We start from the raw sequence: 18,172 nt of genomic DNA on the forward strand, positions 1-18,172 counted from the left end.
TGCCCTTTTATTCTTATAAACTATTTATAGAGTTCAGACTTTTGATTTGGTGTCAAACATTTCATTGATACTGAAAAATGAGACCTTTCGTTTTTATGTACTTACGTTAAGTGCTTTTGTCAGCAGATTTTTTTCAGATCTGGTATATGAGCTTATTTATTTTTCCTCCAACCTGACCACAGTCTTTGTCAGAAGAAATGCTGCTATTTGCTGGAGGTGGACAGAGTGGGAATTTGAGGATGAACACTGTTCATTATAAGTGATCCATATTATCAAATTAACAGGTTTATTTTTACATTATTAAATAAGGACATGGATGAATTTCTGTATGTTATTTACACAACACCACCCTTCACAATGTGCTATTGTTGAATGTGTAAGGTCGTTATGACACTTGACTCTCCTTGTGAGCCTTGATTAAATACTATCATCCATCTTGGATGGTTAAGTTCACATAGGTGATGTCCTTGTGCTGACAGATTTGCTCCACCTTTTCTGTTTCTCATTGTGTTGAATAATTTTAACTTTTTACGACCCCCCTACAAACACAAACACCTTCAAATTAAAATGTATTTTGGTTTTGAGGGGGTTCCTCTGCGAGTGATACAATCACAGTGACAATGGCTTTGAAACGTGCCTCTGTGTGTAATGAATCTGTATAATGTGTTTGAATTGTTTTTTTCACTCTTAGCTCAGGCTAAGTTGGCTCTAATGCTAAAAAAAATCTTAAAATCCTATTCTTTGTGTTTTTACAAATCAGATTAAGAGCTTTTGACTCCTTGAAGCCGTGTTCAGGATGCAATCACTTAGCTGATGTCTCAGCAATCTAATTGCATAGATTTTGAACCAGAAATGTAGTCAGAACATTATTTGAAAATAGTTATTTAATTTATCTCCAATACAAAATCAGATACCAACTTCTAAAGGGTTTTTGACTCTACTAATAAAAACTGATTTGGTTTTCAGTGCTAAAGAAGAAAACAAAATATGATGACCCTACAAGTTATGGACTCATTCTTATTTTAATTTAATGCTATTTGAATTAACGTTGTTCATCAAGAGTATGAAGAAATACATAGAATTATTTAAATATACTGTTTGATCATTTTAAAGGTATCACAGTTAAAGTGAGATGATGGTAAACTTTATCACGATCCATGCTTGTAGCCACCCACACACAGAAACACTGTCTCTGCTGAGGCAGCTGCCAAGATATTGGCCCGAATTGATCAGACGCACCATGTGACTACTTAACATTCTTTAGCCGTCAAAAGTCCTCTAATTGCTTCATTGATGTTGTTTTTCTCAAACAGAACATGAGCCTGGCATTTTGTGCCACAGAAAGATGAAGGGAAACCCAGGAGACTTATAAAATTGTCTTCTGTTAAGATTAATTCTTTCCCAGAAACAAGATATGAAAGGTATGAGTTTATCACGTTAGCTTTGAAAAAGAGTTGAATAATCATCATTATAAAAGTCTTTAATACTTCAATCCACATAATATTAAATGGGCATATGACACACATATGCAGAACTCCATCCATCCATCCATCCATCCATCCATCCATCCATTTTCTTTACACCCTTGTCCCTTAGTGGGGTCGGGAGGGTTGCTGGTGCCTATCTCCAGCTAACATTCCAGGCGAGAGGCGGGGGTCACCCTGGACAGGTCGCCAGTCTGTCGCAGGGCAACACAGACACTCAGGACAAACAACCATGCACACACACACTCACACCTAGGGGCAATTTGGAGAGGCCAATTAACCTGACAGTCATGTTTTTGGACTGTGGGAGGAAACCAGAGTACCTGGAGAAAACCCATGCATGCACAGGGAGAACATGCCAACTCCATGCAGAAAGACCCGGGGCCGGGAATTGAACCCAGAACCTTCTTGCTGCAAGGCAACAGCTCTATCAACTGCGCCACTGTGCAGAACTCCTGAAATAATTTTTAAAGTCTTTTCATTAAGTCACTTTTGGAGAACCTATTATTTTAATCCTATTGTCCCACCTTAGCTGAGACCTATTATTCATTTCAATAAATTATTAATATTTGAGACAGGAGGCTGTCTCCAGGAAGCCTCCACCGTGAGTGTGTTATGTCAGCTGAGCCTTCCAAGGCTTGACTCGGGTCTGTGTGCACTGCATCCAGCATCTTAGCCAGAGGCGGTTTCCATGGGAGGATGGCTTCCCAGATCTCTTCATCATCTGGAGCGTGCTAGACATGTGTGTAATGGTCTTTCTCATGCCTCACTGCAGACTGTCTTCAGTCTGAGAAAACTACATAAAGATTTGGATGGCAGAAGACTTGACAAACGCTCTTTCCCAATTCCCTACTGGTCCGGTGGCCTTTTCGCAAATAGATGCTCAGGCAGCATGCACAGGTTGAAAGCACTTGAGGACAAACATGCACACATGTCCACACTAGAGCACATGCACAAAGGGGAAACACAGAGGCAGAGTTTGTTTGCAGTTTCTCTGCACTGTTTGGCATTTGTCGACTTTAGTGTCAGACTGACAATCACTATAGGTCAAACCAAATTGCCTGTTGTCTAAAGTGTCTTGAAAACAAGCTTGCCTAAATAATTACTCACTCCATTCTCCATTCCCACATTCACCAGCTGTGAGTGGAGAAACACTAGGCTTTTAGATTTTAGAGCTTATAATATGTCCGACTGAATGAACTTAATGATATCCCTGCAAAAAGTAAAAATGGCATAACAAGATCTCGCTTCTCTTCAGCTCAACAATACACCATCTTGACAATCGATCTGCTGTTCAGTCACGCTCACGATAGGAAGTACCCAGACTTCCTGTGGACTATTTATTATGCTTTGTGTGCAAAGCCTGGTATTTTCCCTGCATGATATTAGTCTATTTCAGCAGTCATCAGTAAGCATTTGTTATCCCTTCGATAGGAGTGGAAATGATTGGGTTTAAAACAGAGCACTACAATCACCAACACTGGCCATGAATATCAAAACTTAAATGCTCTCATCAAATATGATCAACAAAATCATGTAACATCAGGGGACAGAATGATAGGGGGGCTTTTATAATAAACTGACATTTGCAATCAGGTCTTTGGCCTGAACAGAAGATTTCCGCGTCACATAAATCATTTACAGTCAAGTGTTTTTCAAAAATGTGTTTCACTAAATCACATTTACATTGTACATTAAGTAAATATTAAAGAAAGTTATACAATCATGGAGTTCACTGTTTCACTTAGTCAAGCATGTGAAAGTCAATAATGAATCAATAGAGTGCCATAATTTCACATCACCTTTAGCACATGTCAAACATTACCATGATTACAGAAAGTATTTGGATTTTTTGAGGCTGCTGGCATTTACCATAGTAATTTAGCAATAATGAAACAAATCCTGTTTCCCTGAAAAAAAAGTTTAGATTATACACTGCAGAACAAGGATGTCTACTGGATATCAATGTTTTTTAACAGCCATCCGCCCGTAATTACTATATAATTAAATGTTTCTTATAGCAGATTTTTTTTTAATTCTGCAATAATCTGATTTTAAGAATATTGGTTGGAGCAAAAGTCTTGTGGTTACTGAGAAGCTGTAGCTACACAGCATTTTGGTGCTAAAACACAGTAAATCTGTGACTTTGTAAAGTCTAAAGAAGCTGAAAGCTAAAGCTAGGGGCACCTACTGCAAAAATGGCTGAAGGCTGTGAACGGATAAGAAAAAAAATGGAAGACCATCCATATCCCACACCAAGCTGATGACACTTATTGAAGCAGGTGAGCAAAGATGTCACAAACTGTGAAAAAACACTTACATTATTATCTACTAAGGAAAAATGTTTGCTGGACTTGGATAAATTCATTGAGAAGGAAACAACGCTAGATGTTCTGGATGCAGAGAGTCCATGTGCTTCGAAGTTTTAGTTCAGGAGGAATGACAATCAACAAACCAATGCAGGTAAAAGTTCAGCCAGATGACCTACTGGACAGACTATTACACTGCCAGTACTACATAAAGAAAAAATGTGATGGTGAAATAGGGCTGTGGCAAGAATTTAGGCTTTAGAATAAAACAACTTACCTGTGTCCTGTTAGCAACAGTAGCTGTATCAGGACTTTGAATGGCTGATACTAATTATGATGTCGCCATAAACCTGCTTAGCCGCTGCTTTGGAAGAAAATGTATTGTGATCAGTTTGCACATGTCCAAATTATTGAACATAGCACTCATAAGAAAACCATCTGATGTGGTGGCTCTCACAGAGCGCTGTGATGAATATGAAATCAAGATTCGTAGCTTGGAGACTTTAAGTGTTTCGGGTGATATATAAGGATGTCTTATTACAGTTCATTTTAGAGGGCTTAGCTTTGGCCCACGCTAGAAAATCATACTACTCCACTAAATGGAGCACACTTGAACTTGGACAGCACCTACAGAGGAAGAGGAAAACTGTAACAACACAGAATCTGTTCTGTGATCAGGTCATCTGTACAGTGAAGTGAAAATACCATATCCAGTATACTGTAACTGTTGCAGACTTTTAAAGCACATTTGTGGGTCCAGCAGGATATAATATATATGCTGTCGGTGAGATGGAGGCAGACAGAAAAGCGTTATTTCTGCGAAGGTTGTTAAGTACCTGAGATTACATGTGATAAGAAAACAAACACTGAATATTCACACATAATTTAGAACATCTCAGTCATTATGTAGCACAATATTGTAAGGAATTTCCTGTAAAATGTACGGAGCACCAAGTGAAGATTAGCTGTGATAAATGCTCCCGGGGGCCAATCCAGGAAAAGGTTACAAATCAGAGGGCTCCAGCTAGCTCATTTTCATGTGGAAGGGTTCATGACACAGAGCTTTCAGTGTTGATAGGAGAGGACTGTTCCTGGCAGATTGTGTCTGGCAAAGTTAAGAAAATAACAGACTCACTTGTAGCTACAGACAGTTAGTTTGGATGCATTTGTAAGGGTCAGTTAAAGCATTTGGTGAAATCAATCCCACCTTCAAGCATGTAAGCCTATATGAGGACGCTCAGATCTCCAAACAGCTTCATGCCTTCTGGGAAGTGGAGTCTTCAGAGTGAAGAGGAAATTAAGGCACTGAAAATTTTTGAATAGACAGCAACTTAAAAAGGTGGCAACTATCAAGGGGAATTACTATGGCGACCTGACAAACCACATCTCCTGAATAACTTCAGAGTTGCTAAGAAACAACTTAAAGTGAGGTATTATGTATTTTTCAGGCACATTGTATAGCACAATCAAGTAACAATGTTACCTGTTATAAATGCTGAATATATCAAACATAAACAAGAAATTTGACTTTGCAATTTGATGCCTTAGAATTGGCCTCTATCGCTATAAGAAACTCTTATTCTTTCCTATTCTATTGCCACTGTGCTGTTTACAACCATTCTCAGAAGCATTGGACTAAGAAGAAGTTTGTATGATGAGCTCAGTTCCACCAGGTGTTTGCTAATTGCTGCTGCTAGTCTGCAGGGCCTAAAAAGTGGAGTCATTGTTGATCAGAGCTCCCACAGGCCTATTTAGTGGTTTTGGCAAGACGGTATCAAATTGAAATCCAGTCATGTTCACAAACAATGAAATTGAATATCTCCTGTGAAAAAGTGGATAGTGCTGTGGCATATTTGCAGGGACACAACGAGAACAAAGAAGCTGTGAGATGTTTTGTAGTTTCCAAGTCAAAGATTGCACCACTGAAGATACAAAATGCCACATTTTAAACTTAATAAATCCGCTGACCAGAGCAATGTTAGGAAATAATATTTTGTTTCAAACTCTCCAGCATAGAAAGGAATCAACTGAAGTTGTGGACAGATCAAATGGTCGTTTTTCATTGGATATGCTGCACAACATAGAGGTCTCACAACACAGAGACGCCTCATTTACCCATAATCCTTGTCTCTCTTGCAGAACAAAGCCAGCAGATCTGTCTACAAGAGGTGAAAGGTTAGAGGAGCCAGCTGTGATGACATGAACCAGCTTCATTATCTACAGCTACAGAGACAGAGAATGTTGCCATGGACAGTGATTCAGAGGAGGTATGCACTGAGCTGCGGTCAAAGTGTCAGGTGGTTATACAGCTTACTAGTCTTAACAAGTCAAGCAACTATTTGATCTTGAGAAATACAGTAACATCAGGACCAATCCAAAAAATAACTGTATGGAACATTTATTTCAAATGTTTGTTTTGAACATAAGACCTCACATCTGAGAACCTCATTGATGCAGAAAAGTATTCAGTAAAAGTAATGCAAGAGCACAGTTTTAACAAATAAATCTGTCTATTAAGATGCTGCCAAGGAGTCTAGAAAGATTTCAAACTGAATGATTTAAAACCCATCTTACATGAGCATGACCTTGTGTGTGTCGGAGGAGGGCTGCAGCACTCTAATCTTTGGCTTTGAGAACGTCGTCCATAGGCGCTGCCAACACGTACCTGATATTCTGCTAGTTCAGAACATAAGAGAATAATGTTTTCTGGAGCACAAGACATACTCAAGCAGTTGAGAGAAAATGATTGGTTTCTAAAATGCAGACATTTTAGAAACTGATGTCACTGTGTTACCTCTGAAAGAAAAATCCCAGCTAAAGCAGCACAGCAGGTAACAGTCCTTTTAAATTGAGATTGAGTGACTGACTCACCACCGTTTCAAATCATGGGGTTGGACTTTTTAAGTGCCCTTGTACATAAAAGCAGGTGGTTAGTCAAAAAACACATATATTGCTCTTTTGACTTGTGCTGTCACAAGAGCAGTTCATTTAAGGTCAGTCTAAGACCTGAGTGAACATTAACTTCTGGGCCTTACACAGTCAATGTAGAGCATGGACTGTGTAAAGTTATTTTCTAAGGCATTGCCAAGACTTTCTAAAGAACAGAGCAAGATCCAAAAGAATTGAAGTCATTTAAAGTGTTCAAGTTTTTTACAGGGAAGGGTGTGATATGGAAGCTTTTGGGAGAGGATTGTGAGACCTGCAAAAACATGTTTGAAGAACTTGTGGAAGGCTGAGCTTTGAGGACATCACAACTCTGCTGACAGAGGTCAAAGTCATATTAAACTCTAGGCCCCTCACATACAATAATGACACTTCAGAGCCCCAACCACTTTCATGCTTTCATTTTCTAGTCGGTGGAAGTTTGCTTTCCTTGCAAACAAAATCTATGATACCCTGCTCTCCCACTGGAGAGACCGTCAAAGACTTGAACAGCTTTTGGAATAGCTGGTGAAGGGAACATTTCAATCACTTAAAATTAACTTACACATGTGAGACAACTATATGCATTGTGCCCAAAGGGAGAGATGTTGTCATGATCGGAGAAAACAACACAACCAGACAGATATAGGCAGGATAGAGGAGTTGTTTCCAGGGAGGGAAGATTTATTTGTTGAACACACAGTATGTTAAAGTCATTACTAAAAGGTAATTAGCAAATTTTGCTTATTTGAAATTCAAATCGTAATTTTTTTTTTCTAGGTAAAATACTGTGAATGTGATGAATACTGTACATTTTGTATTAAAATTACTATTATATGCTTTTATTTTGTAAAAGTTGTTTTGTTGCCAGCGTGATAAAAATCAACCCCTTGTCCTACGCTGTTTGTTTTGTACAGAGGGTCTGGGCTCTCAGCTGTTGAGAAACAATTGCTTCCTGGAGGCGTGGACTACATTGAAATTTTACATTTTACCCAATCTGAAACACTTTTCCGCAATGTATGTAAGTGGCCAGATGGATCTATGAAAGCTTTCCAGAAGTTGTAAACAACCATCCTCCTGTGAGAAGAGAGAAGAGCCGAGCTGAACTAGGTGGCTGTCTCTGTTAATTCGATATTTGGAAGCATGGCTGACATAGACTGAACAGCTTTGTTCACTTCCTCTGCTGCCATTGCTAAAACTATAGGCAGACTACAATTCTAAAACAGCACAGAAAGTCAACATCATCCTTTACGACTTCTCCTTATGTTTGCTTATTGCCCCGGTAGAAAAGCTACTGGAGAGAATCCAAATGAAAGCCCAGACTGTGCTGTAAGCAAGAGTTTTTGGGGAGCAGAATTGCACAGGAAGCCAATGGCAAGGCTACCTTGTTGCAAAATCTATTAAGAATGCAGTACCTAAGATGAACTAATGGTATATGATCTGTAAAAGTTCAATTGGAGCAGGAGCCTTGCAGTTGTTATTGAAAAGCTTCAGGAACACAACAATTGTCAGCAAGATAGTACAACAAAATACAGAAAGAAGTACAGATATGTCATCTGCAAACTGACTGGATAAATGATGCATTACTGAAAATGGCAGTTCAAGCTTCATTTTACATTATTATTAAGAGATTAAGAGACAGTGGAGACTACTTTTTTTTAATCTTGGAAATATAATTCTTACTGGGTCTTATGTGAAAGACTGGCTCACTTGAAAAGTGATATCTGAGGTAGTTGTCTCAAAACACAAACATACGTTCAGAAAAACTGCATATTATTGTCACTGTTGTTGACAGCATGCTTTCATTTTCTAAGGTGGTGCAGGGTTCCAGATGTACAACTGCAGACAGAAAGACTCTCCAGAGAGAGTTTAAGGCAGCTCAAAATATCATTGGTAGTTAGAAGCAACCAGAGGACATTAACCAGGATCTGATGTTTCCATTGGGTTACAAATATCATCAAAAACCTTTTCACCCAGGAAGCATAATTCCAGACCAGGGCCACAAATAACTTTTACCTTTTTTTGGTAACTAATAACGTAACAGTAATAATGTAATTGGTAAGTATTTTACCAGTTCTTGTTCAGTCTTAGTATATCACATTAATAAGTTTAGTGATAAAATAGCACAATGCTTGCAATGGTATTTGTAAACTATCTTGGACAAATTAGTCTAATTTGGAACCAGTTTTTTTCTCTCTTTGTTTGGAAAGAATACCTAGAGAACAATTAGTGCTAATCAACTGCTGTACTTTAGGGGAATGACAATAAATACCAAACTGAGTTTACCGTTGGTAGATAAAAAATATTTTCCCTTCACATAAAGAGCACAACTTACGTATGTACTGTGAAGAGTATTATAGTTAATGAATGTCAGTACAATGACACTCAAAGATGTACACACCATTGTTATATTATAAATATATTTATCAAGCCTTGGTTGCTCATAGAATTGTCCTTGGTTGCAGCACATTTTGGTTAAATTTCATTCATCACTCTTTGCAGAGAATCAATCAGGATATTTGGCGCGTTTTCCCACTCTGACAAAAGTTCTCCAATCAGATTGTAAGGACATCTCTTGTCCCCTGTCCTCTTCTGGCAAGTTCACAGATTTAGTCAAATTTAGGTCTCCACTCTTCTGTCTTTCATAAATGTGTTTGGATTTGGGTGAAAGTTAGAATTCACATAAATGCTGTAAATTAAATCCATTTAGTATCATCCATTTAGCATACACTTTAATGTTTTGTTTAATGACTGGTATAAGGAAATGCTCATAATTCCATCAGCTTTGATAGAACCCCTTGTTCCATCTGAAGAAAAGATCATGATGTTGTCGCCATCGTCTTTCACTGAGCTCATGGTGTTCTTTTGTTGATTGATGCCCAATACAGTTTTTGTGTCCACCATAACTTTTTTAAAGTGCTCCCAAAACTGTTTATTTCAGACCAAAGCACAGTTTCCTGCAATGTACTGAGCAATTAAAAAACAATGTATTTCAGGGTTTTTTAATGGAAAAAAAATAGTTCTGTGTTATAACCTCCGCTTTTGCCTAGACATATACAAGAGGATATTGTTATATGTAGGACACAAAATGATATTACTGCAAAGTCTGTCTCAGTGTCGCTGTCCTCTTGGCAACCTCTCAGACCAGTTTCTGCCCTGTGTTTTAAATATTTCTGGAGAAGTGTCCCATTTTTGTAATGTCATTATTGTGCTGCATTTCCTCAATTATTGATGGCTGTATTTCTTTGACCTTTGTATATAAATAATGCTGTGGAACTTGTTGTCCCCTTCTCCTGATATCTTTGTACACTGAGATCCTTCTGACAACTCGGTGCAAAGACGGGCTTTAGTTAAATGATACAATGTGAAAAGGATTAAACAGGAACAGCTCAACTTCAATTCAGGTTATATTCAGTTAATTTTTTGGGGGGTGCGGGGGGGGGGGGGGTTGTGCTCCTGCAAAGTTAGGGTGATAGGTCAAGAAGACTGCTAATATCTTACATTATAGTTGACATTGACTGTACATTTTCCCCTTAGAAGATATGTTTGTTTAACATTTTCTTTAAAATAATTTTTTAAGAAGTATTTTTCAATTCTGTTACTGGAAATAGTTTGCATGTCTAGATTTTTTTAACAGTACTCATTGAATGCCTAACATCAATGACCAAATATTTTCAGGATACACTTATTTATCTTTTTTATTGAGTCAGCGGTAAGAAGGTGAATTATCTTGGATAGAAAGACAGAGTGTGAACATGGTCTTTACTGGACTGGGTACAAGGAATACAAAGAATAAATCACCAAAACTAAATCATGCTATTTTGCAGCACCTGATAACATTACAAATGTGGATCCGTCCAGAACGATTCAGCTTATTTTAGAATAATTAAAAAGCGTCATTACCAGGTACATACCAAAATGCTTTTGATCCAACCTAAAACAATTAAACAGGTGATGCAGCATCCAGAGACATGCTGCAAGAGCGATCCTGTGCACAGCCTGATTGAATCAACCCCACCCAATATTAGATAAGCAGTTATGACTGGCCCTGTCCCAGTCCAATAGAAGTCTGTTTGAAAGGAAGGGGGAGCCAACATTCTGCCAGAGAAAATGAAACATGAGCTCTCAGATTCATCGGCTTTCCTGGCAAAGATTCCCAGCAACACAGAAGGCATCTTAAAGTGATTTTACAGCTACAGTATCCTCTGACTTCACCTTGGACACTGTGTGATCTTACATATTCTTGCCAGAGTGGTGACTATGTTTTATAAATGAGGGCCAAAAATGCTGATTAAGATAAAAGCCACCTTAAGAGTCCAACTAATCAGTAATGTTGGGTCATATGCTTGAGACAAAATGCAGCATTTTTTCCTATGGCCCAGCTGAACACGAACTCATCTTGTCGATCTTCATCTAACAGTACTGTATAATGGAAACATTTTACTGACCAGACTTTTTTTTTCTATTAAAGTTACATAAAAAAGAATTCCTCCTGGGAAACTATCTTTGCTTTGTTCACTCTGTCATTGAACCAAACTATTAGTTTCTCTCTAGTCATATTCCACTCCAACCATCAAAGATCTTAGCTTTGTGCAGACAATGTTATCTCTAATGCTCTAGGTAAGTTTTTGAGCATATTTCCTCCTTTGTGTTACACCGTCTTTAACTCCACCTATTGTGCTCTGTCTGTCTATATCTCTTCATTAAAATATACTCACCACAGACCCAGATTCTCTCCTTCATGTCTTTATGGACATTGCCTTGTGTTTGCGGGCACCGTCGTGTTTTGAACTTGAGGGAATAGATCCAAACTGGTCCTCCAGACTCAGGAGCAGATGGAGCAAAATGTATAAAACACATCAAACCTTTAGAGCTTTTTTCACTTGAACTAAAGGACCAACTCCAAACCCAAAAGAGCACCATATTCCGTCTAAATTGAACAGTTGACACAAAGCAGTCAGGCAAGTGCTAGTCTCCTGGAAACCTCCAAACCCAGACATTTCCACTGTATTACCAAATGGTAAACTGTGATTAGTCACTCTGGAGAACATGTCTCCACTGTTCTACAGTCTACTGGTGGTGTGTTTTCCCCACTGTGTCTGACTCTTTGCGTTGCTCTTGGTGATGTGAGGCTTTGATCCAGCTGCTCAGCTCTGAAGCTCATCATCTGAAGCTTTCTACAGGCAGTTCTTGAGCTAATCTTAAAACCACTAGAGGTTTGAAGATCTGTAGTTATTGACTCTGCAAACAGTTGGATTTTTGCCTACAATGTTCCTCGGCATACTTACCCAGCTCCATGAGTTTTCTATGGCTGAGTTGCTGTTATTCTGATTTGCTTCCATGTTGTTGTGATAGTGCTGTCATTTAACTGTGGAATGTCTTGTAGCAAAGAAGTTTTATGAAATAGTTGTTTTTTTTCTGGAGGCAGCATCCTGTCAGTACAACACTAGAATTCACTGACATTCAGAGAATCTTTCATGAGTGAAAAGCAAATAAAAGCAAAGAAAACACAAATAAATGTAATGACTTGGAGGGATAACCTAATATTTTTGGCGACATATTGTACATCTTGCTGATTAATTGAATTGGCAACAATAGTTGTGGTATTTGTATTTTTCAGTAGACTTTTTACATTTTGTTGTAATTTGTGGAAATGTTTTTTCCCATATTGTCTTGTTTGGCATGAGATATTCTTAGGGATAAAAAGAAAATAGATTTTCATAGCATGTGTTTAATATCAAGAGTGCCCCAAGACCGACGGAATCATTTAATGATTTAATGATTTCCAATTAAATGAAAATGTTTTTTTTAAATGTCATTAATCTAAATTGCAGTACAGAAAGAAACTTCTTGCTCACCAAACATTCACTTCTATGTTAAAAGCAGAAACCCGGATTCACATACAAAACATGTGAGCGGTTGGCATCTCAGAAAAACAGACAGATGGCTGAATGTCTGGATCAGGATTCTCAATGGAGGCTTGTCAGCGCTTCAAAATACAAAAATGTTAAGTCTAATTTCTCTGAAGAATGATTTGGCTATATTTGGCAAGGGGAGATAATAACTAAACAAAATATGATTATGAAGTAAAACAATTATGCAGGAATAAACAGCATGTGGCTGAGACAAGTCTTACAAGCCAGCACCTGCCTCCACTAATGTATCTTTTATTGCATAAAAACAGCAAAGAGAATCAGGTCACTCTTAAGAAAATGGATCACAAGGAAATAAATGAGAAATTGTTTTCAATTATGGAATCATATTAATCTGTTATTGCTATTAAAATGCATGCCATGTAGTGGTGTTTGCTGTCAGGACTTTTTTTTCAGAAGAATGAGTCACGATGAATCAACACTTACTCACCAAACAGCAAAATAAAAAGAAAATCAGCAATAATAAAATAGCACACCATTTTATTGAGCGCAAAGACTGCACTTGAAGCATGTTTAATCACTTAATTACTTATGTTAGAGCTGAGTTAATTATTTTATTTTCAAGTCAAAAATCTTAACAAGAAAACATTGAATGAAGACTGTGAAGCATGAAACTCCTGGAAGACCACGTCTCCTGCAGAGATTATTTATGAATTAAGATGCTGTGGGAAAGGCAACAAGAAGGCATGGGCACCACATGCCTGCAAAACTGTTTGCATAATACGCAAATATATAGTGTTCAAACAACATCGAGGATGATAAAGCAAGACCGTACATGTCGTTTTTGGAGACTTGTCTTTGTAGGTACAATATTCAGTTTACATGATTCATTAGGTGATTTAAGGTGGATAATTTCAACCAATTAGTCTCATCTGTCTTTGATCAAAAGCTTCATTAACAACAAAAGCTTGAATGAAAATGCAGATTTTCAATCTGATTATCTTTTTGGGTGCATATTTTTTTCTATTACTAAAGTCATTTGTTAAAACAAGATGCTTGTGTGTGATTAGAAATGACAATGATTAGGGATGCAAGGGGTATAGTCATGATGCGTTGCACTCTGCGTTCATTCTATGATCGAGTTAAGTTTCTGATGATTTAGAGTTGTAGTCTTTAGTTTATGATTTTCCTCATTTATAGTTCCTGTTTTAGTTTGGTTAGTCTGGTCCTTTCTATGATCAGTCCTCTTTACTCTGTGTGGTAGCTTCTGTTTACCTATTCTTCCTCATTTGTGTCTTCTTCCACTGATCATCTCATCTTAGAAGATATTTCACTCTGTTTTTGGATAAGCTTATTTCTCCTGCCCTTTGTTACGTATTTTTAGCTTTTGAATTAAATTATTTGTTTTCTGCAAGTTTTTCATTAAATGTTTTTCTTTAAATCTACAGTTTACCTGCCTTAGGTCTACCATGCAAACCACTGACATGTATTATTATACCATTAAAAACATATTAAGACTTTTAACCCTTTGAAGACGAGGTCTAAATGGCCATCCCGGCGCGCAGTCGCTCTTCTCTGTGCGTCAGCGCTCGCTATGAAGTCATGTAGCGATAACTAGCAAAACTACTACTACCCCTGCACACACCACGAACTCTAACTAACACACTTATAGTCTAAAAAACCCATCGAAACACTCTTAGTAAAATCCACAGCATCACTTCACCCTAGTCTCTTGCCCTATCCAACCCCCCCCCTCAACTTCCCCTCGTCTCCCTTCTCAACATTAAAATGTAACAACATACATTGAGATTACACCAATTAAACACTTTTCTGGCTTCTGGCTGGGCCACTCCAAACTATATTAAAAAATGTTAGTGAAATTTGAAAATTTAAGTATAAATCTGCAAAGAGCATGAATAATTTTAGCTGTAGAAATATATTCCAAAAATTCATAGTGAACTTTTTTTTTAATCTACCAATTAGAAATTGACTTAAAAAGCAGAAAACTCTATGTATTGGAGTCTAACAGAAGCATTGCAGTTTAATAAGATCACTAGAAGCCCTGTGTGTTGAAGATCTATAGTACACAGCGATAATTTGGTGAGAAGCTGAATTTTGGGGGTTTTACTAGATCAGAACAAAAGAAAAAACTATCAGCAGAATATTTCCTTCATGTTGAGGTCAAATCAGCCTGGCTCTGTAGGTGCAAGCAGCTGGTGCATGAGCAGAATGAAATAACATGGATAATGCTGAAAAATCCTCTGGCAAAAATGAACAGGTGATCACATCTGATGATATCTGACTGATCAAAGCATAAACCTTAGGCAAACAAAATCTTTTACTTTATGTGATTTAAATACCAAAGAAAAGATAATTGTAATAAAACAAAGTTGATATCCTGTCAATCAGTGAACATTTTGGTAATGGCATCGCAAGAAAACAGAAACAACAAAGGATGGGATACAGAAGAGGAAAGAATAGCATTGAAAATGACTGAAAATGGAAAAAAACACACCACCCCGCTACACCAAGCAGGATTATTATCTGCAGCTTCCACAATGACTTACAGTACTCTGGCCAAAATGGCTCTCATTGTAAAATTACAAAGTAACAGCACTCTATGCAATTTTTCAGTGTCTGTTGGTTTTCCCATTTTAAAGGGAAAAGAAATGGTACAGACAAAATCATTTGTCAAAATGTAATGAAATATACTCATACTGATCCCCTATGAGTAAACGTGACAGTAATTTATACCATGAAACATGTCTCTGTAATTAGGCGTCACATTATATGCAAACGACGATTCACCTTCACCAATATTTCCCCCTTGTGTTTAAACATGACACCTTTTTAAGGTAAAGTCCACGCAAAAATATGAAGTAGTCAATGTGAACAATCATGTTGTCACTTGCTCACTAAATGAGAGGGTTTGGTTGACGCGAGACGCCTCGATGGGCTCGGGCTAGTTAATCTTGATATAACTGTCACTCCCCCAAATGAGCAGCTAAATCAATTTTGGCACCAGGCCGTCATTAAACTGTGTCACTGGAAGGTTTATGAGGGGAATAGAAACCATCAGAACAAGGTGAGACAAAGCATGAAATTTCATGACCCATTTTTGGGGTTTTCAAAATTCATCATGCGGGCGGGGAATCATGCTGAGGGAAAATTAAAAGAGGAGTATTGAATATTTAAAAACTGATTTAAAAAATTGCAACCATGTAATCTATTTTAATCCAGAATCCTTAGAACTGGTGAAATGCTCGTAAAGGGTATAACCCACTTTCACACACGAAGTATAATTTGTGTACAGAACACAAATTCATGCCCTGCAACTAAAACGACATGGATTTTATTTTAAGCATGTGAACCTCCTTATTATCATTTTTTATGCAATGATTTTTCATAATTTTATTGAGTTAACTTAGGAAGGTTTAGTCAAGTAATTCCACAACACAAAATATTGCCAAAAAGAATATTTGGTGGAACAGATTTGGCTTGTTGCATTTATTGTTACAAATAATAATCACAGTTATTATTATCACAATGAATAAAATTGTAACCTTGTCTTACCCCTTCTATGCATTTTCAGTTAGGGAGAAGATTCCTCATCCGCTATTTTCCCAGCAGAGAATAAAAAATAAATATCTGAGGTTTTGTGGCACGTTAGTTAATCATAAAAGCTGAACATTTACTGATTTTACGCAAATGAATTGAAGCTGAAATGGGTACAGTGAGGAGTAGAAGATCAACTGGGGGCAAATAACCATTAACTTGCTGAAAGAGAATGCAACAAAGCAGATGGTGAAGACCTCTGGGAACCGAGGATTCGGTGCAGCTTTGACCACAAGACAGCTGCAGAACAGATCAGCTTACTCACTGAAGGAGCTCAAGAAAGACACTGCTGGCTCGTCATCCTCTTTACAGGTTTCTATGCGGCTAGGCTCCTGCTGCAGATAGATACTTTGAATCAGATCGACACCGACGGCGCTTATCTCACACGTTGTTATGTAATTGCAGCTTTACTAAGTGTTTTCATTTTAAGAACTTACTCTAAGATGAGTCATGACCAAAGAGGAAAAAAATCATGAGTAAATCCACACATGTGCCACTTTAGGCTAAATTAGATTGGAAAAATGGATTCATGTAGTCTTTTAACCTGAAATATATTTGCTTTTAATATGCATCAACTAATGCTGCTTGATGTTTGAAAAATGAGTCATTGTTCAGTTCTGACATGTTTTGCTTCACCGTATTCAACACTTTTCTCCAAAAACAGACAAGATTGTTGTATTTGTTGATGTTCCATAAAACATGTTATTTTTCAACACTGTGGCTCAGGTTTTGATAATTTTCCAGGGAATGTTTATTTGGAAGAAAAAAAACTCATAATGATTTCTAAGTGAATGAGACACACAATCCCAGCTGGGGGGAAATGTCTGACGATTAGTTATAATTTGAAGTTTAGATTCAGTCCAAATAATTACATAAAATATATTTTCTTTCGGGGCTGCACAGTGGTGCAGTTGGTAGAGCTGTTGCCTTGCAGCAAGAAGGTTCTGGGTTCAATTCCCGGCCCGGGTCTTTCTGCATGGAGTTTGCATGTTCTCCCTGTGCATGCGTGGGTTTTCTCCGGGTACTCCGGTTTCCTCCCACAGTCCAAAAACATGATTGTCAGGTTAATTGGCCTCTCCAAATTGCCCCTAGGTGTGAGTGTGTGTGTGCCTGGTTGTTTGTCCTGTGTGTCTCTGTGTTGCCCTGCGACAGACTGGCGACCTGTCCAGGGTGAMCCCGCCTCTCGCCCGGYACGCYAGCTGGAGATRGGCACCAGCAAACCCTCCTGACCCCACTGAGGGACAAGGGTGTAAGAAAATGGATGGATGGATGGATGGATATTTTCTTTCTTTTCACACATATTGAGTTTGAATGTTTTGTTTCTGAGACCTTTAGAAAATAAAAGGGAGATAAGGTCTATCGACACTAAGAAGAGTTTTTGTTTTTGTTCTTGCAAAAAAAAAAATAAAAATACATACACTTTTTTGTATTTTTCTCAAAATGCATCATTTAAAAACCAGTCAGTCAGCGAATCAGATTCTTTGTTCAGGGTAGTATCAAACTGTAATGTCAGAACGAGGAGCCGGCGAAATGATTTCCAGTGAGCATTAAAGGGTGGAACACACTGAGCTTCTTAAACCTGGGTCACTGCCTGGCTTTTGAGCTACTGATGTGCACCACAGAAGTCAAGAAAGTAAATGTATAAAAACAGTTTTATTTCCCAGCGAACAGGAACAAGGCTTTTGTTATGGTTGAGTTGAAAAGGAAATCCTTTTTTTCAGAGCCTCCTGCTGAGCTAAATGGGTAGTGTAATCTGCCTTGTAGGTGATGTGTGGCAACTTTATGAGCAAATCTGCAAGGCAAATGAATAATGTAATCATCTGACATAGCTCGTGTGTGATCATGAATGATCTTTTCCCCGAATGCTTGTCACAGCAGCTCCCACATCTCTGAACAACACTAAAATATTCTTGAGTTGCAGCTGCAAGTACCTGTGTTGGAATTACATAAGGTTAAAGTAAAATATTCA

At 37.9% G+C, this 18,172-nt stretch overlaps 1 protein-coding gene and 1 long non-coding RNA gene across 3 annotated transcripts in view; one reads left to right on the forward strand and one right to left on the reverse strand.

Moving 5' to 3' along the window:
• The window catches only part of LOC103464720 (uncharacterized), an 86,752-nt gene extending 80,681 nt beyond the window's left edge, over positions 1-6,071 (forward strand). The window contains exon 3 of the long non-coding RNA XR_533698.2: positions 5,933-6,071. This is a non-coding gene — a long non-coding RNA (uncharacterized LOC103464720). The remainder of the gene's footprint in view (positions 1-5,932) is intronic.
• Positions 1-18,172, reverse strand: part of LOC103464721 (metabotropic glutamate receptor 4-like) — a 177,370-nt gene that overhangs the window by 114,630 nt on the left and 44,568 nt on the right. The gene's annotated exons all lie outside the window — the stretch shown is intronic.

Source organism: Poecilia reticulata, linkage group LG5 (genome assembly GCF_000633615.1).
Source record: "Poecilia reticulata strain Guanapo linkage group LG5, Guppy_female_1.0+MT, whole genome shotgun sequence".
Taxonomy (NCBI): Eukaryota; Metazoa; Chordata; class Actinopteri; order Cyprinodontiformes; family Poeciliidae; genus Poecilia; species Poecilia reticulata.